We start from the raw sequence: 20,628 nt of genomic DNA, 5'->3' as shown, positions 1-20,628 counted from the left end.
TATTCTTGTTTCTTTATCCATAATAATTTAGATAAACAAAGCCCTTCTAATCTCTAAAGACTTGAAGTATTCAACTTATTTCAACCACTAATGTCGTGACGCCCGACTCCTTTTTTGGCCGAAGCAAAACCCAAGTAATCTTGTAATCATGGCTTTCTTCTTCCAAGTGTTTCTTTATTTGGTAAAAAGCAATGTTATGATATTGTCAAATTATTTATATATTCAACTTTTGGATTACTGGTCCCTATATATAGTAAATTCTAGCTATTCTTCGAACCAATATATACTCGGTGATTTTAACACGTTCATGCTCTCCTGAATAAACCTAACAGGGAAGGTAAAACAAGTTTCCAAATCAGGTTTTAGTGGACGAAATAGTTTGGCTGATTGGGATGTCTCATTAAACCTAAAAGAATAAAAGGTTAAATTACATTTTAAACCTTATAATTTAGGGATATTAAAGTTTCAAAAAGTAATAAATTTAACTCTATAATTTCAAAATAGCAAATTAAATTATTACTTTTTAAAAATGTAGGGATTAATTTGTTACTTTTAAAGTCATATTACAACTCGTAATCTATAGGGTTTAAAAGATAATAAAAAATAATAAATTTTTTCAAAATAAAATGCAGTCAATATGATAGTACTTGGATCAAAATGATGCAATACTGTTGTTTTTGTGGATTGAAGATGGAACACTATTTGCATCCAAAAATTAATTGATATCGTACTCTTTTGTTTTTTTCAAAATTGAAGACATTTAATTTATCTAAGAGGAAAAAGCCTAATGTTATATTTGGATGGGGATAAAAAAGAGGGGATGGGAAGTGGGGATTATGATTTAATAACCCGCCTAGCAAAATTGGACTCAAACTTTTTTGTTTTTTGTTTTTTTGAACAGTACTTGCTTTTAATTTTTAAAACAAGCCAAAAAAAAAAAAAAAAAAGATTGTTTTTTTCAAAATTGAAGACATTTAATTTATCTAAGAGGAAAAAGCCTAATGTTATATTTGGATGGGGATAAAAAAGAGGGGATGGGAAGTGGGGATTATGATTTAATAACCCGCCTAGCAAAATTGGACTCAAACTTTTTTGTTTTTTGTTTTTTTGAACAGTACTTGCTTTTAATTTTTAAAACAAGCCAAAAAAAAAAAAAAAAAAGGTAAGAATATATATACTCTACCCTCTATTCCTCCAATCTCTCTCTTCTCCCTCTAAATTTCTACACATGTATAGGTTTGGAGGGAAGGAGAACATCATATAAAATTTTAAGAGGTGGTGTTGTTTATTATTATTATTATTATTTTGATAATTTGAGAACTGATGCAGATTTGAATTTTAAACATTTTCATTAAAAATTATATGATATATATTGAGTGACAAGGCTCTTTGTTGAATCTCAAAAAATTTAACAAACCAAAATTTTGGAAAACATGTGTCATGTAAAGGGATACAATAATTTAAGTCTTGGTAGAAGATTCAAGAATTAACAGGAAATATTTAATCAATGTGGGGAAGTTACATGCAACCGTGGAGACTTAGGAGTCAAAAATGTAGAGGGCAGCAACGAATAATTAAGAAAATAGAGAATTAGTCGGAGCCAAGTAAACAACAACTAGCTAGCAACAAGTCACAGGTCACAAGTCACAAGTAGGACTAGCTAGCTATAAATGAGTAAGAATAATCAGAGAAGAGAGGGGCTCATGAATCATGAGTCATGAGTGAGACCCCATCACCTTTGCCCGCACGCTCAGTCCAAACGCCAAACTCCAAAGTCTTAATCCCAAGCTTCCCGTGTACCCCCAGCTTGCCAACCAGGCTTCTATTACAGTGTATAATATACAAACATATAGCTTTAGCTAATTAATTTACTTTAATTTTGTTTCCCCTATTGACTCTTCTAGCTACAAGCCCTAGCTCCTGTGTGGACGTTTAAACAACCCTTTTTCTTTTTTGTTTTATTATTATTGTTTTTTTCTTTGTCTTTTGCCACAATTGATAGGTCCATATTCATTATACGTTTGCATGACGTGTGTGTGTGTGGCTCTCAAATCAAATCACACCGAAAAATTACTACTCCTGTCGTGTACTGCTCAGTACATGACTACGTTCGTTTTCGTTGGATTGCTGTTTTTAACACAGAACTAGTGCAGTAATATATACAGAGTTATTTTTTGAGGTCAGTTATATATATTCTTCTGCAGTTCTACGTGTTATCGTTTGAATGAATGTTTTGAATTCTTAAATCAAAGTAGAATAGAAATTTTCTGGTAATTTACAAGGAACTAATGAGTAAAAACAAACCAGATGGCTAAGTTGCCTGTAAAAATGAATTAGGAGGGTACTTTTTAATATGCATAACTTAATAAATAAAGAAATTGTGTTGTTATCAGGTGTTTTTAGAATATTTGTTAATAGATTATTTTATAAAAGTTTTAATACTATTTTTATGAAAAGTATAAAAAAAAAATTTCAAAAGAGTTAATTTTCCATAAAAAATATTTCCTAAACTAATGCTCTTAACGTATTCGTTAACTATTTTCATAAAGAAAGGATTTGGTTAATAAGTGTCATTAGGGTATTTATTAATGAACTATTTAAAAAAAAAATTGATACAACTTTAATAAGAAATATAATAAACTGTTAAAAATTCCATTACTTTTTTCTTTTCTCGTAAAAAATTTTTAAAAATATTTCCTAAACAAATGCTATTGGAACATCCTTTAACAATATTCATAAATTTATTCACAATTTGTTTTCTTATATATATTATTTTTTTCTTTTTTTCTTTTTTTGTGAATAATTTGATAGATGAAGATAGTAAGATTTAAATCACAAATGTCATAAATATCAAAAGATACTAATCAATTGAGGTACAATACTCTTGATTATATTTAAGGGTTAGTACATTAGTTTATTATATAAAATTATTGTAGTAAAATTTGTAATATTTTTAAGATCATATTTTACTAAACTCGATAACTTATATATATATATATATATACACACAAACACAGAGACGTGGGATAGTTGCAAATTGCAATTCGAATTCCGTGTTGAACTCTTTCAATATGCCCCAATGGTGATGGAAACTTTCAAAGAGATTCTTTTAATTTCCTTTTCGCACGGTATGAAGTATGAGCTTTTTTTCTTTTTTTTTGGTTTTAATTTCCTATATATACCCGATAGGGTGACCACTTTGTCCTTTAAAGTCTCACGTTTTCAGTCGGACCAACTAGAGGGTGTCTCGCCCATCAATATTGGGCCAACCTCTTCTTGGGAATTTTGAAAAGGGAGCGACCTCCCTTTGTGGGGTAGTGAGTGTGACAAAGAGAGATAGAGAGAGAGATTATTGATAGGTTACACTCATTGTCAAGTTTATAGACTTTTTTAAAGGCTTTCTTTTATTGTTTTGATTGAATTTGAATGCGGCTCTTTTGTCGTGCCCTCATGCTCTAGAAAGTAGCTAGAAATACAAGTGGATGATGAGGATTACAACTCCACCTAACCTCCATTGTCCCCCAAGTCCAAAATCTTAACTAAAAGTTAACACAATTTGGCTCAGCTAGCTTGAGCCTTCTAGTCACAAACCCTCTCTTGTTTGACGTATCTGTATATACGTACAGTATATTCTTCAAGAAATTGATGTAACATTACTTCATAGATTTGTAGATGAATAATAATGTATTTATTTTTATTCTACTGACTTTAAAACTTTTAATGGGCAAGACTATATTTCTCATTGTACAATGAGCTCTTGACTTTGCACGTCCTCTTCTAACCACTTGTTTGTGGTCTCGCTTTGACATGGATATCCAAGGACCACCAATGAAAATCTATGTAATTGATGATAATAGATTTGTTTTTTTCCCCTAGTAAAAAGATTTGAATCTCAGCCTCCTTGTTCAAAGGCATGGAATTTTAAAACCAATTAATACCTACAAGATAATATCATTATTTAATTCATACAGTATATAAAATAACATATAACCTAATTGTCATCAAGTTACTATTACTTTAGGGAAGAGAAAGGAAAAATTGTGAATTAAAAGAAACATATAACCTTGATACATGAAATCACAATGATCTAGTTTGTTTCATATCTTTCATAGATTTTGGAGTTAGATACAAGTTAAATGAAATTAAGTGAGCCAAACTATACGTACTAAACTAGGGTTTGGTGGGAAGAAAAATGAGTGTTTTACTTGGGCAATAAAGACAGACAGGTGGCCGCCATGGTTAGACTTAAGAAAAGGTGTTGAACTGGATATCTTATTGGATGGGAAGTAAGACCCTTAATTCGAGTTGAAACATGTTTTCCATTAAAAAAATAGTGGAAAATAATTTTGAGAAAAAAAAAAGATTTTTTTTCTAGGTAAATACGGCATATATTAATAAAATTAAGTTTTTACAAAATGACTCCAATGACTCTTAAGAGTTATCAAATTCCAATAGAAATAGTACATCATAAGGGGAAATTTAAATAACATGAAATCTGAAGATAGGGAATAGCCTCTCTTAGCTAGAGCATTGGCACACATGTTTGTTTCACAATATGTACACCAATAGTCCGTTTAGGAACAGCTTATTTAACTGAAACTAAAAACTTTTGGCCGAAAGTATTGTATATAAAACTAAAAAGTAGTTGAAATAGTATAGCGTGACTAATTAATAGTACCAAAATGTATAATGAGACTCATGATTGAATAGTACCAAAAATAATATAAATAATAGTAAATAAATAAATAAATAACTGGCTTTTTAATTCAATGTCAACCGCAACCCAAATATACTTTTTAGTTATTTGGTAGGCTGGCAACTTCAAAAATAATTTTTTAACATTTGGCTATATTAAAGGTCTGTTTGGATAACACTTATTTTGTTAAATCTGAAAACTTATTACTAAAAGTACTGTAGATAAAGATAAAAGTTAGTTGAAAGAATGTAGTGAGATTCATGAATAGTACCAAAAAGTGCAGTGGGGCCCATAAATAGTAGTAAAAATAAGCTGAATAGTGAAATAATTTTTATTTCTAATTGATATCCAAACGGAGGCTAATACTAGAATTTCCTAAAGAGAGGGCAAGTGGTGGTCGACCATTGGTGGCGAACGGAGATGAGAGGGCGAAAACAGTGTTGTGGTAACATGAAGTAGCTGGAAAGAAGTGCCCATAGTGGGGATAAAAGAGCTAAAACTTTTTTTTTTTTTTGAAAAATGTTTTATGAATTTTAAAAGTATAAAAGATTTTCAGTTTCTTTGTAATCATTGATAACATTTATTTTTATTAACTAATAGTTTTAGTAACACCAGACACGTAAAAGTACAAACATTTTTTTTTAATATAAAAAAAAATATGCCCAAAAAAAAAATGGTGGGCCTAAACTAGTAAAATTTGAAAATTAGAACTTCCCCAATACTCCTATAAACCAGGTATAAAAGCGAGTGGTGGAATTAGTTCAATTGGGCCTTTTTTCTTTTGTCAAAACAGGCCCAATTTATTATTATTATTATTATTATTTTAAATTACTTCTCTCTACACAAATAAGGCCTGGTATATGATCAGAAAATTTCAATGGATCCCAGCTTGTATAAAATGAATAAATAAATAAATAAATAAAATAAAACGAATGTATGTAAATCTTTTTTTTTTTTTTTTTTTATAAAAGGCGTTGCATTAACAAATCAAAGAGTTACATCAATGTCATGATAGATCCTATTAACATACAATCCATTCCTATCATCTTGAAAAATATGCAAAACGCCCACAGGTGGACTAAAATAATTAACCAGCTCTAGCTCCTACTCCACTCCCATTTTTGCTAGCAGATCTGCACATCGGTTAGCTTGCCGATAACAATGCTTGATTTGAATTTGCTAGAAACGTAACACCAGCTGCCTGCAATCATCCAGTATAGGAGATATAATATTCTAATCATAGTTAGAGTTCCCTAGGACATCCACCACCGCTTTAGCATCCAACTCTACAATAAGGCATGGTATATTCAAAGAAAAGCACAAATTAAGCCCATCCCTTAAGCCCCAAAGTTCAGCTGTAAAGCTGCTAGTAGCCCTTATATGCCTTGTGAAACCCGCTACCCAATCCCCATGTTCATCTCTAACAACACCACCACAGCCTACTTGTCCAGAACTACCCATAACAAAACCATCAATGTTTAACTTCTTCCATCTCACTGCTGGCCTCTCCCATCTGATGCTTTTTGTCACTACTCGAGTTGGGTTCCTAAGTGAAGCTACATAACACAAAAACTCCATGGCTTGGTTAACAACTTCATTGGATAGATTCGGGTTTTGGCTTTTCCTCTTGAATATAAACATATTTCTACTCTTCCATAAATTCTACACCGCTATTGGGAATATAACATTCCATGGAGGATTACCTTGAGAGCAACTTTTCCTATCTTTACTATTGATCTTGATCCAATCTTGCAAATTACTTGTCCAAAAGACTCGATCAGTCCTCTAAACTCCCAACTACCTCCAAACTTCTTTGACCTTATGGCAGTCCCTAAGGGCATGTAATATTGATTCTGAGGTCCTTTGACAAATTGGGCATGACTCCTCCTCAACCACTCCTCTTCTCGCAAGGCAAGGCTTAACCCCTATACTTCCATAAGCACACATCCACAAGAAAGTCTTAATACGGGCAAAGTGTTTAGCTTCCAAATCCCCCAAGATCACGAACAACCATATCAGTTTCCGTTCCCATGGCAATTGAATAGGCACTCCTTAAATCAAAGGTGCCCCTCGGCTTGCCCATCCAAGAAATTCTATCCCTTCCCCTACTAGTGACAGGTGTAGGTATGGCCTAAATTAATGATTTTTTATCCAAAGGTAGATCAAAAGGAACTTGGCTCCAATCCCAACCCGTATTTGTTAGCACATCCTTGATTTCCAAGTGAGTTGCATCTTAAGTTAAAGGCCCTTGAATCAAATTTCGGAGAGGTCCTTTGCTCAGACAATTGCCCCTCCAAAAGCTAATATTACTATCTCTGTTAATTATCATCAAACTACTTTTACTAAAAATCTCCCTACCTCTTTTTATGGCTATCCAAACCTTGGAGCATGGCAATCTGTCCAGGTTGCTAGCATTGAGCCTTCTATCATTGTGATACTTTTGCCAAAGAACTTGAGCCCACAAAGCTTCTCTTTCTGTGTGCAAATGCCAATTAAGCGTAGCAAGGAGGGTTGTATTTCTACCTTTTGTTGCCTGCAACCCAAGCCCTCCTTCCTCTTTAGTTCTTGTAACTTTTTGCCACCCCACCTAATGAATTTTTTTGGCGGTCTTCGTGGTACCCCATAGGAAATTTCTATTAACCCAATCAATCCCATGCAATATTCTTCTCGGTAACTTAGTGCACTATATAATGTAGGATGGTATTGCCGCTGAAGAAGCTTGAATAAGAATGACATGACTAGCAAAAGAAAGCATATTCGCCTTCCATCCTGCTAGTTTTTGTTTGACCTTATCCAAAACAAAATTATACTCACGAGAGGAGGATCTCAAGTGCTTGATAGGGATCCCAAGGTACTTACCAAGCGAACGAGTGGAGGCAAAACTAAGGATATCACTTAATGATTCCCTAGTATCCCTATCCACATTGGGCAAGAAATAAACTCTTGATTTAGCCTCACTAATTGTTTGCCCAGATATGCTACAAAAATCATCCAAAACATCTCTAATGGTAGAGCAGTTGGTGCCATCAGCCCTTGCAAACAATACCAAATCATCTGCAAAAAACAAGTGTGAGAAGGTTGGTTCGCTACCAGACGCCTTAATAGGCTACCAAAGCTTAGCATTGCTTTTTTCCACAGTAAGTTGACCCAGGTACTCCATACATAGGATAAACAAGTACAGAGATAAAGGGTCTCCTTGCCTTGTTCCTCTAAAGGGGTATATCGGCTCCAAGGCTTCACTATTAAACAAAATGGATGTAGATACAGTGGAGATGCAACTCATAATAATGTCAATCAAGTCAGCGGGCAAATTTGCTTTAATGAGGACATCCCTCATGAAACTCCACTCAAGTTTATCATATGCCTTCTCAAGATCAATCTTCAAGGCCATATATCCCACTTTCCCTTTTTTCTTGCTCAAAGAGTGAGTAATTTCTTGCACTATGATTACATTATCAACTTTTTTCCTTTCGGGAACAAAAGCTATTTGAAGGGGTGAAATAAGCTTATCTAGGGCCTATTTGGATACAGTTGAAAACTGAAAACTAAAATTGAAAACTGAAAAATACTGTAGCAAAACGTGGGTACTGTAGCACAACTGAAAATATATAAGGAATTGCGTTTTACTGTAGCTCAGCTGAAAACCTTTTTTTTTTCTCTCTCTCTCTCTCTCTCTCTGCTATTCACTCCTCACCCACCAGAGAAGAGAGTTGAGCGCCCACCAGAGACCCAGTCGAGGTCCGACGCAGGCGAAGACCTCAGAAGATAAATCCACGGGAAACGTCACCCAGTCCGACGCCGGCAAAGACAAACGAATCCCACTGTGCACGGTAAGTTTTCTCAAATTTTTTGTTCGTTGTTTTCCATCCTGTCTTTTTTGAATTTCAGTTCTTGTTAATGGGTTTCTTTTCATTAGCTGAAATTTACTTCATTTGTTTTGATAGAATCCAAGTTGAGTCCTCTTTATTCATTTGCTGGAATTTCAGTTCTTGTTAATGGGTTAATATGATTTATTTTTTACAAAGTTTTTATCTTGTTAATGGGTTAATGGGTTTCATTTAAATCATATTTTTGCTCCTATACACTTATTTCTTCCATAAGATTGGGTGAAGGGTGAGCCGTAGCATGAACTAATTAGAGTTAAGAACTTGGAAGCTTGAAATAGGATGGGTTTGATTTTTTTTTTTTTAGCATTAATTTTTCTGAGAATGCTGGGATTATCACCTGACTGGGTTTTCGTAGGAATTTTTCTTTTTTTAAACTATATTCATTTAGTGTAAACAGTAACCATTGCTCTGTGGGAATCAGATTTGCCCAGTGTGTGGCATGCTGTGCTGGGTGGCATGCTGTGCTACTGCACTGGGTGGCATGCTCTGCTGCACCAGTGTGGCAGCTGATGCTGCATCACCTGGTGCAGTAGCTGCTGCACTATGAGGCAAGCTGACCTGCACTGGTAACTCAACTTTTTTCAAACTAATTACTTGAATTGAACTCATCACACATTGCTTGGGTAGATGACAAGTGGTACTTGCCATAACACCAAGGTTCAACATCTTGTAGACCCATTGATTAGTTTATAATTATAATTTCCATTAGTATGTTACTTACACTTTTATGAATTAGGTGTTTTACATAATTAAGGGTAAATTGCACCAACCTCTCTTGCTACATTATTGAAATGACACTCACTCAACAAATAACTTCATGCTCTCTAACACTTTTAATTTCCTATGAGAATATTCTATTTAAAAAAAAGATTTCTACTAATTTGTACAAATCTCAAAGGGGAATGTCATTTATACAAACCAAAAGGGAGCAGTGACATTTTTTCCTTTATATTAACTAATTAACTTTGTGTTAGTTTTCTTCTTTACCCTGAATCTCTGATGTAAGGCTTTTAGTTTAGTGATCAAGAAATTAATTGTACTGTTATTAGTCATTTCTTCACGGGCTTAAGGAATNTGTCAACTTCCCAAAACCTCCACTTGGTTTGTAACTATGCAATTTAATGATAGTATTAAAGTATGTATTATGTAGTGAAAATGCTAATATAATAAACGTGTTCTTTGCAGAAAAATATTATCTTGTTGATTCAGGATATCTGATGAAGCCAGGGTTCCTTGCCCCATATAAGGGGGAGCGGTACCACATCCCTGATTTTTAGCCAGGTTCACAGCTACATCGTCCAGAGGAAAGATTTAATTATCTCTATTCCTCACTTTGTTCGGTCATAGAACGAACGTTTGGAGTTTGGAAGAGTCGATGGAAAATTTTGAGATGCATGCCAGCGTTCCATATACGCACTTAAAATTACATCATTGTTGCTACAATGGTTCTGCACAACTTCATTAGATCCTTTGACCACAATGACATTCCACATTCCCGTTCTGCACAGCGCGCATATGGAGGTAGTGAGGTAGGTCATTACGATGGAGTGGCAGATGTGGCCTCTTACTTGGATTCAAATGAGATGAAAGAGGTTCGGAACAATATCACAACATTGATATGTATGGACCATAACTGATGGTGCACAAACTTCAATGTAATACCATTTTGTGTCATGGTACTTTTTTTGTTGTCAAGCAGAACTAATAGCTCACAAAACTTGGTTTGTTGTTAAGCATAACTTGGTTTTTTTGTTGTAAACCATTTTGTCAATGTTTGCACGGGCTGAATGCTGACATTTGTAGTAGCTGTATGATGTATGCTGATTTATCCTATATGGAAATGCTGAAATGCTGAAATATTAGAAATTATTAATGCAGCAGAAATTTTAATGCAGAATTTTGAATGCAGCAGAATTTTTAATGATGCAAGGCAGAATTTTGAATGCAGCAGAATTTTAATGATGCTGAATGTATGCGAATTTTAATGCAGAATTGTTAATGTAGAATTTTTAATGCAGAATTTGTAATGCAGAATTTTGAATGCAGCAGAATTTTTAATGATGCAGAATTTGTAATGCAGCTGGATTTTTAATGCAGCAGAATCATAAAACTTTCAGAATCAGTTTCATGTATCTTGTTTTGTCACACTCAGGATTTTTAGTTCATAAGTGCAGGTCAATTTCATGGAATGCTCTTAGATGTTAAGGTATATTATTAACAAATAACTTATGATTTTGCCACAGCTGAATGTAGGAGTGTACTTTGATTAACTTATAATCCTAGTAACATATCACATAGAAACCAACACGTTTAAGTAGCTTCCCAATACAAAAACTGTCCAAAAAGCTCTCCTAACACCTGTGCATCACACCATCCAAAAGTTGGTCCAATGTGCTTTAGCAATAACCATCCAACATACTTCAAAAGTTTGGCTCATAGCAGATATAAAAAAAAAAAAAAAAAAAACACAAAATCTTGGCTTATTTTTTTTAAGACACCATTTACTCAATCTATCAATGGCTGGCAAATTGTGTGTATATATATATAGGCACACATATACAACAACAGAATTTCCAATCTTCTTTAAACTTAGCAATAACATTATCTCCATCAAACGTCTCCACATTGTTTTCAACAGTACAATTACATACATATCATAAACTACATTGCAATGGTACGATTAACCTACAAAACAAATGTACTATTACAACTTGCAGTTAGTACATACAATTACAACCCATTAGGGCAGACACATATGCCTGATTTTGACTTCCCTAGACCTAGTAGATAAGATAAGCAATACTAGAAACATGGCCCCAAGACTACTAGAGATATTGTCAACTTCGTTGCTTTCTCTTTAGAGATCATGCATGCAGCCTTGGCTCTTTCAAACTTTCTTTTTGCAACTCGCTCCCTTTCCAATGCTGCGGCTGTCAGGGCGTGTGCTTGCTTCAACTCTTCATTGGCAACTCCCACCACATGCTCCAATCGGTTGAATTTGGCAATAACTATAGGTGCTACTCTGCGCCACGCGGACAACAAATGTTGGCGTCTAACCACTTGAAGAAATTGCATGCACGGTCATCATCCTGCACAATACAATACAACACAGAAACAGGAATACAACTCATTGGTTCTTTAATGCACAAAACAAATATTTTGCCAATACTTGGAAAGGTACTTACTGGTGACCAATAGCGACAACCATAAAACCTCCTACCAAATGTATGAAGTTTCAAGGACGTCCTAATTCTGCAGTTCTCAACGTCACAAAAATGGCCATCAGAACTGGAGAAATAGTTACTTGTTTCTGACATTCATAATTCTTGGCAGTAGATATTATGTTGGCTTCGATTAGTGAACCGTAAACCAGGTTGGTGCTATAAAAACAAAAGGACAACTTGAGCATAAAAGGAGTAGCAAGAGAGGTTGGTGCAATTTACCCCTAATTATGTAAAACACCTAATTCATAAAAGTGTAAGTAACATACTAATGGAAATTATAATTATAAACTAATCAATGGGTCTACAAGATGTTGAACCTTGGTGTTATGGCAAGTACCACTTGTCATCTACCCAAGCAATGTGTGATGAGTTCAATTCAAGTAATTAGTTTGAAAAAAGTTGAGTTACCAGTGCAAGTCAGCTTGCCTCATAGTGCAGCAGCTACTGCACCAGGTGATGCAGCATCAGCTGCCACACTGGTGGAGCAGAGCATGCCACCCAGTGCAGTAGCACAGCATGCCACCCAGCACAGCATGCCACACACTGGGCAAATCTGATTCCCACAGAGCATTGGTTGCTATTTACAGTTTAAAGTACATAGTTAAAAAAAAAAAATCCTACTAAAACATATCATCTACAAAGTTGAATGCATGCAATATTGCTATCGTGTTCATCTATTCCGATTTTACTCAAAACCAATAATATTTGTGAAGAAAATAGGTCCTCAAAAGCCACAGTGAGCATGTAATTCATATTTAGTGGAGGAGGTTGATCAACACAAATCAAGGTCATTTGATTGTCAATGTCAAAATAAAATTTGAAAATTCCTTAAAACCAAAAGGGGCAGATGCCTTTCATTGTGCAAAATTATCAATGTTACTCGACCTCATGATTTACTGTCAATTGAATGACAACTATCTGTTTAGTATTCCTTAAGCCCGTGAAGAAATGACTAATAACAGTACAATTAATTTCTTGATCACTAAACTAAAAGCCTTACATCAGAGATTCAGGGTAAAGAAGAAAACTAACACAAAGTTAATTAGTTAATATAAAGGAAAAAATGTCACTGCTCCCTTTTGGTTTGTATAAATGACATTCCCCTTTGAGATTTGTACAAATTAGTAGAAATCTTTTTTTAAAGGAATGTTGAAATCTATCTTGCATCATTCTGTTACTCGTGGCATTACCAAGTAGCACCAATGCCATTGCCACTGACTCCTCCAAGCAAATACTCTTGGTACCATCATACCCATACCGAATGCGCAATGTATTACACAATTGTCGAAACACATGGCTTGACATTCTAAACATATTGTGACATTTCTGCTCATTTCCATTTAATGTATATTGTACCCATTCATACCCTGTTTGTATATTTGTATGCATTGGTACTTTGGTCATATACGTCTCTATGTAAGCTACGACACTTGCACACCCAGCTATATATGCTACAAGTACAATGTCGTCGCTAATGTCAAAGTCTTCGTCCCTGCATATGTTACGAACTTTAATTGCATGTACATAATATTGAGTGATACTATAATATGTACGCTAAAAACAAGTTATTTCCTTTCAAAACTTACTGGTGCTGGGAATCAGCTGTGTCGTTTAGGAAATTCATCCTTTTAAATACCTTGAGACTTCTTTCTTTTTATGTCTGTGGAAAGCCAATACACACATAAAGAGGAAAGTTTAGTTTGCAGGAAGAGCAAACCATCATTCACCATCATTCACCTCGTGTTGTTTTGTATCTATTTAAAACTACTGCTATAAAAGATGTACATGCAATTCCATATTAAAAAAAAAAAAGAAGACAAAATGGTACTGTTCACGGGCTGAGTGAACAGTACTCGTGAACATGACCTTTTAAGTTCCTGGGTGCTTTTGTACCCAACAAGAAAAAGAGAAAAAAAATGGCATTGCCACTACGGTTTGTGTTAGCCTTCCAGCGTGTGATTAAGGCCAATACCTACAGCTTAGGGGTACAAAGAAATGGAATTAATGTATTTAGGAACCTAACACTTTTTTGGCTTAATGCCGACATGTACAAGGAATACAATTTTAGCTTTTTGTTTGATAAGTTTTTGAGTAATTGAACTAATTACTCATTCTACCCAGTTTCAAGAATACAAACACAAATATAAATAGCTGTGATAAGGAATACATTTTTCATGATTTAAACTCTATCAAAGCTGCTGCACAAACCTGGATAGTTAACAAAACACAAACACACACACACACAGGACCAACAATCCGCAAGCATCACTATGTATTTGAGTTAATCATCTAATAGGAAGAGGTAAAATTAAGTATGATATATACTTAATTTATTATGATACCCCTTCCAAAAAACACATAGTAGCAGAAAGTTTAAATTTGAAAAGTAAATAAATTTGAAATGACTTCCATTATTAATAAACATTGGAAATAAAAAACAATTGAAAATTTCCCTATGATTTCTCACCACCAAGACTATCTTTGACATGAGCTTGGAAAGTGCTCACCAAAAATGAATTCTCACCAGAATATAAACACTAGCATAAGAACTATGGTTTAATTAGTGACAAATAACGTGGGTACATATGACAATTATAAACATTAGCATAAGAAAAAGGAGCAGTAAGCATATAGAAGATGACAAGTAATTAGTAACCACTGTTTTACATACACACTCATGGCAAGTATATAGTTTATGCCAATACAAAAAAGAAAAAATAAAACAAAAGACTGCAAGAGGTACATAAAGATAATCCGATCACTACAATACTAAGAGGTACATAAAGATAAGCAACCCGGGCTGTAGACAAGCCCCTTTCCTTCAGAGAACATGAAATTGAGGGTTCAATTCGTACTGCTTCTCTAGCCACCTTAGCTAGACCTCCTTCCTCTCAACATTAGCTGCAAACATGTTCCTACCGTCTACGTTATTCATGAAGAAGAAGGTGCTGAACATATGAAGGCGATCACCCGCTTGCACCCCAGGAAGACTCAACACCATGTCCATTATTGCTTGCATCTCATTAGCTGCTGTGGTGCGAAATGGTGCATTATGAGTACTAACACTTCTACTTTCAACAATAACGTCTGACATGCTCTTCAAAGAGTCGGACATGCATTGAATGGTTGAACGCTTCTTTCTTGGTTTCTTGCAAATTCCCCTAAAAAGTTGGACACCGCTTGCCAAGCCTTTCCCCTTATTCACTACCAGTCTTATTCACATCCATTGGGTCAACTGAGTTCGCAGAGGGTTCACATTGGGGGTCAATAAATTCTTTGCTATCAATGGAATCCCCAGACCCTTCAGATAATTCAATTGGTATTTCACCACTCGGGTAGAATGCATTTTTTCCCGTTGCAACCGTGCCTTCATACATGATTTCCATGGATTTAATATTCGGCAAAAGTTTGTTTTTAAAGGTTAACACCTTGGGACATGCCTACACGTGGACAACCGGTAGTTAGAACACAATATTAGTTGTAGATAATAGAGTTTTTTCACAATTATGTAAACTGAACTAACCTGAATCTTTCGAGTCCACCACTCATCAGTTTGCAGCATAACCCCAGTTACAGGATCATAACCCAACCCAGTCTCACCAAAACACTCCTTCCAAGCCTTCCATTGCGTTTTCAGATGATCCCATTTGTTTTTATACTACGCGTGAGTCACGACTTTTCCCATTTCAGCCAACTGCTTAATCACTGCATCAATCCCTTCATTTCTCAAAAATCCTTGATGCTTCTTGCCGTCTAGGACTTGAGCAGCAGAAAAATCACAAAAAGCTTTTACTTCCCTAGGATCTTTCCACCCAATTCTCTCTTCATTACCATCAGCCTTCGATTTTCCCTTACTTATATTTGCTACAACTTCTTTCTATACTTATTCAGGCATTTCAACGAATAGTTTGTATGCATATCAGTTTTCAATTACGCATGAGTCATGGAAAATGCAAATTAAACTCACATATATGGTCCCAATACATCTACACTTGGTGAGAAACACCCAGAATAAAATGAAGCAGAGAGAAACCTACATACTAATGTCATGGAAAACACAAAAATAACACACAAACGTTGAACTAAAATTACACACAATTTTTGTACAAAACCACAAATTGAAGTGTGTTCATGGAAAACAGAATAACGAGACACCAATAGATCAAAAGGTATGAGCAAAACAGTACCCGTTTGTGCAGAGATTTCCTGTGGCGGCCACGGCGTCCCGAGCGGAGAGCAGCTGAGCTCGAGCGAAGCACAAAGGAATGGTGACTTTTGTTCTCTGTGGGAGCGTTTTTACCGTGTTTCAGTGTGACTGTTGATGATTTATTGTGGGATGGTGGGTAGGTGCCTCTCATTGAAGACGAGGAGGACGGGGCATTCATGAACATTGACTCCATCTTTGCACAGCTGGTGAGAGGAAGAAAGGAATTGCTTAAGAGACCGTTGGAGATCACCGTTTCTGTTTTGGGTCACTCTGCTTCAGCAAGTGCAGAGAGTTTGTGAACAGTACAGGTTCAACCCCTGTTGTGAATGAAGCGTTTTGTATTTTGAAAACGTTAATGAAACGGTGCGTTCTGCTCTTTCCAATTTGCGTTTCAACGTTAGATTTTGGGCGTTAAAGTTGGGCTACTGTAGCTGGGTCCTACCGCAGAGGAAAACGTAGACGTGCAACGTGGGTCTCTAACGCTGAAGCCAAATGGTCTCTTAGTCTATATAAACAAATAAAAACATAGTATTCAATTTAAATAAACAATTTTCATTAACTATTGCTAAGGCCCGTTTTTCCAGGCCCAGTTCAGGTAGCACAACATAAATTGTAAAACCAAATAGTGTCGGGCCCTTTTTTCTTTGTACGCATGCATTTGTATATCTGTGGGACCCATGCAAACAATAGCTTCCAAAAACGCCAAGACTGGAACTGAAACATGTAGCTTATTTTTCCTTCAACACACCGTTTCAATTAAAAAATCCTCCTCGCATGTACACATCTCCCACATCCGTTAGAGACACCTATTAGCTGAACGGTGCATTTTGTGGTATTACTCATCACCCACGAAACAATGGCAAAGGATCACAAATGCTAGTGCGTTGGATTCTTCTCTTCTCCAACGGTTAATTCCTCTTTTGAGCTCATTCTGATTTTGATAAAACTAATGTGCCAGAGATGGAATCAATGCACGTGAATGCAAAGTACTCTTCTGAAATGAATTTCACTTACCCACCACACTCCAAACAACCATCAAAACAAAGGAGTAAGCGGAAAAAATGAACCCAGCCTCTGTTCTTCCTTCGCTCGAGCTCACATTCTCTCCGCTTGGGGCAATGTTGCTGCCACTGTGGGTCTCTGCATTTACGGGTAAGTTGTCTAACTTCTCATACTCTCTGATTTGTTGGTGTGTGGTTATATTGTTTTATATGAGCCCTCAATCTGTGGTTTTGTGTTCAACGTTTATGTGTGGTTGTTAGTGTGAGAGAGAGACACCATCACAAACCAACGGCCTCTACAGCTGAAACCAACGACCCTACCACAGAAACACAAACACAAATGCAAACACACAGGTTAATAACTAAACATATTCAGTTAAATATCAATCACCATCACAATTCACAAACTTAAAAACCTATTTACCCAAAAATTAAACAAATAGGTCAATAAGTGAAATTGGAAAAGGCGTGAAATGGGCTTATGGGAAGAGAGGTGTTAGGCTGGGAGAGGGGTGAAATTGGAAGAGGGTGAAATGGGTTTATGGAAAGAAGAGTACACCAGAGGGAACCCAATCTTCGCCGGCGTCAGATTGGGTTATCTTCCTCATGTATTTCTCTTTTAAGCTCTTCGCCGGTGTCGGACCGATGTAGGTCTTCCTCGTGGATTTCTCTGGCGGGCGTGGAACTCTCTTCTCAAAGACACAGGCATTAGCTAGGGTGGGTGAGGAGTGAATAGAAGAAAAAAAAAAAAAAAAAAGAAGTAAAAAGGCGACCTTTAAATGCTTTCAGCTGAGCTACAGTACTTGGACCCAAAAATAATTAGTTGGCGTTTTTCACTTATTTGCTACAGTATTTTCGGTTTTCAGCAAAATCAGCGATATCCAAACGAACCCTTTGTGTCTTTTTCTTCATGCAGGATGTAGCCCACGTAGAAAATCCATTGGAAATATTTAGGGTCCGTTTGGATACTACTGATTTTGTTAAAAACTGAAAACTGAAAACATTGTAGAAAATAAGTGAAAAATGCCAGGTGATTATTTTTGGGTTCGAGTACAGTAGCTTAGCTGAAACTGAAACTTAAAAGTATTTAAGGGTCGTGTTTTTACGTGTTTTTACTTTTTTTTTTTTTCACTTCTCACCCACCCTAGCTAACGCCTGTGTCTTCGAGAAGAGAGTTCCACACCCACCAGAGAAATCCATGAGGAAGACCTACATTGGTTCGACGCTGGTAAAGAGCTCAGAAGAGAAATCCAGGAGGAAGACAACCCAGTCTGACATCGGCGAACATCAAGTTCCCTCTGGTGTACTCTTCCTTCCATAAACCCATTTCACCCTCTTCCCCAATTTCACTCCTCTCCCACCCATGACACCTCTCTTCCCATAAACCCATTTCACCCTCTTCCAATTTCACTCCTCTCCCAGCCTAACACCTCTCTTCCCATAAACCCATTTCACGCCTTTTCCAATTTCACTTGCTGGCCCATTTGTTTAATTTATGGGTAAATGAGTTTTTGAGTTTGTGAATTATGACGGTGTTTGATATTTAACTAAATATGTTTAGTTATTAGACTGTGTGTTTGTGTTTCTGCGGTAAGGCCGTTGGTTTCAGTTGCAGAGGCCATTGGTTTGTGATGGTCTCTCTCTCTCATACAAACAACCACACACAAACATTGAATACAAAAATCACACACAAACGTTGAACACAAAACCACAGATTGAAGCCTTATGGAAAAAAATATAACCACACACCAACAAATCAGAGAGTATGAGAAGTTAGACACAACTTACCTACAAATGCAGAGACTCACAGTGGCAGCAAACGCCCTAAGTGGAGAGAAGGTGAGCTCAAGCGAAGGAAGAACAGAGGCTGGGTTCGTTTTTTCCGCTTACTCCTCTGTTTTAATGGTTGTTTGGAGTGTGGTGGGTAGGTGAAATTCATTTCAGAAGAGTACTTTGCATTCACGTGCATTGATTTCATCTCTGGCACATTAGTCTTCTCAAAATCAGAATGAGCTTAAAAGAGGAATTAGTCGTTGGAGAAAAGGAGAATCCAACGCACCAACATTTGTGATCCTCTACCATTGTTCCGTGGGTGATGAGTAATACCACAAAACGCATCGGTCAACTAATAAGTGTCTCCAACGGATGTGAGAGATTTGTACATGTGTGGAGGATTTTTTTAATTGAAACGGTGCGTTAAAGGAAAAATAAGCTACATGTTTCAGTTCCAGTCTTGGCATTTTTGGAAGCTACTGTTTGCGTGGGTCCCACAGATATACAAACGCCAGACGTAAGACGCTCCTTTGTAGATGCAATCCAAACGTGTACTTAGAGGACTGTGATATGGAAGACAAAAGACAAATCTAAATCCGGATTTGGATTCTAGGCCTTGGGTTGTGTGCCTGAAGTTTGGCTCACTATGGTTTTGGACTCAGCCATGCCCTATGCCTACTCAAAGACCTTTTATATATATATATATATATAATATTAATATTTGGCCTGGCAATTCTTGGGGTTTGATTACAAAAGAGTATTTTTGTCTTGATATTATTTGACAATATCCTCATCATTATTTCATTTCTATGTTGTTAGAGCATTAACATTAGGGTGTAAAACCCTAAATTGCTATTTTAAACCATCAAACCACCACACAAGCATTACCAAGATTGTTATTTCTACAAAAAATTTGCAACCTAATTACAGTAAGTTGTTACTTTTAAAAAATATTGGCCATAGTTTGTAAACTTAAATTTCTTTATTTTATTTCCTTCTGATTTTAAGCGCCTTGTCAGATACTTGTTTGGAGCAAGGAGAGAAGATAAAGCAAATCTCTCTCTACTTAAAGTATTTACTGTTTCTTATGAAGCAATTATATGGGCAAAAATGGCCTACTACCACTATTTAGCAAAAAAATTAGCAATCTACCATTGTTTTAGAAATATGTAGGGATCTACCACATTTTTGAAATTCGAATTTGTGAAACTCGAGTCCCAAAAACTTGAGTTCTTTAAAAAAATATACTTCAAATATTCTAGGAAATTTTTCCATGGTACTTGAGTTCCATGAACTTGAGTACCATGGAAAATTCGATTTTGCTAAATTCAAAACTCGAGTACCATGGAAAATTTGATTTCACTAAATTCGAGTACTTAAAAAGTAGTAAATCCCTATATATTTCTAAAACAGTGGTAAATTGCAACATAATTTACAAAAAGATGCTATTTGCAAATTTTCACCATATGGGCTCTTTTAACACCTCTTTTTCTTCCGGTAGGATGTAGCTAAAGCGCACATAGAAAATCCATTTGAAATATTTAGAGGAGCATGATATGGAAGACAACAGATGGTTTCTGACTTCAACAATGGCCCAAGAGAAAAGTTGCAACGTGGGCTTAGAACACTTGCAACACCTTTGGGCTTGGAGCACTTGTCTTTGGTAGATGAGTATAGCGTTGTTCTCTCTCCCCACTCTCATAACATTGCTTCAAACAATGTTATTGATGAGTTTTGCGTAAATTCTTTATTGGCGGGCTTATTGTTTTTGTGTAAACTTCTACTATGGCTACTAGCAATAACTACCTATTAGTGTTGATGTGAGTAGTGAACTCCTTCT

At 35.9% G+C, this 20,628-nt stretch overlaps 1 long non-coding RNA gene across 1 annotated transcript; it reads right to left on the bottom strand.

The window, feature by feature from the left end:
* Positions 1–11,100: 11,100 nt before the first annotated feature.
* LOC136070089 (uncharacterized) lies at positions 11,101–11,871 on the bottom strand. Its single transcript, XR_010631331.1, has 2 exons — positions 11,769–11,871; positions 11,101–11,672 (listed from the first exon to the last, which is right to left on the bottom strand). It is a non-coding gene; the product is annotated as an uncharacterized LOC136070089 (long non-coding RNA).
* Between the last annotated feature and the right edge of the window lie 8,757 nt (positions 11,872–20,628).

The sequence above is a fragment of the Quercus suber genome, unplaced genomic scaffold (assembly GCF_002906115.3).
Source record: "Quercus suber isolate HL8 unplaced genomic scaffold, Cork oak 2.0 scaffold_209, whole genome shotgun sequence".
Taxonomy (NCBI): domain Eukaryota; kingdom Viridiplantae; phylum Streptophyta; class Magnoliopsida; order Fagales; family Fagaceae; genus Quercus; species Quercus suber.
Note: the sequence above shows the minus strand (reverse complement) of the source record. Positions and strands in the feature narration are given on the sequence as shown.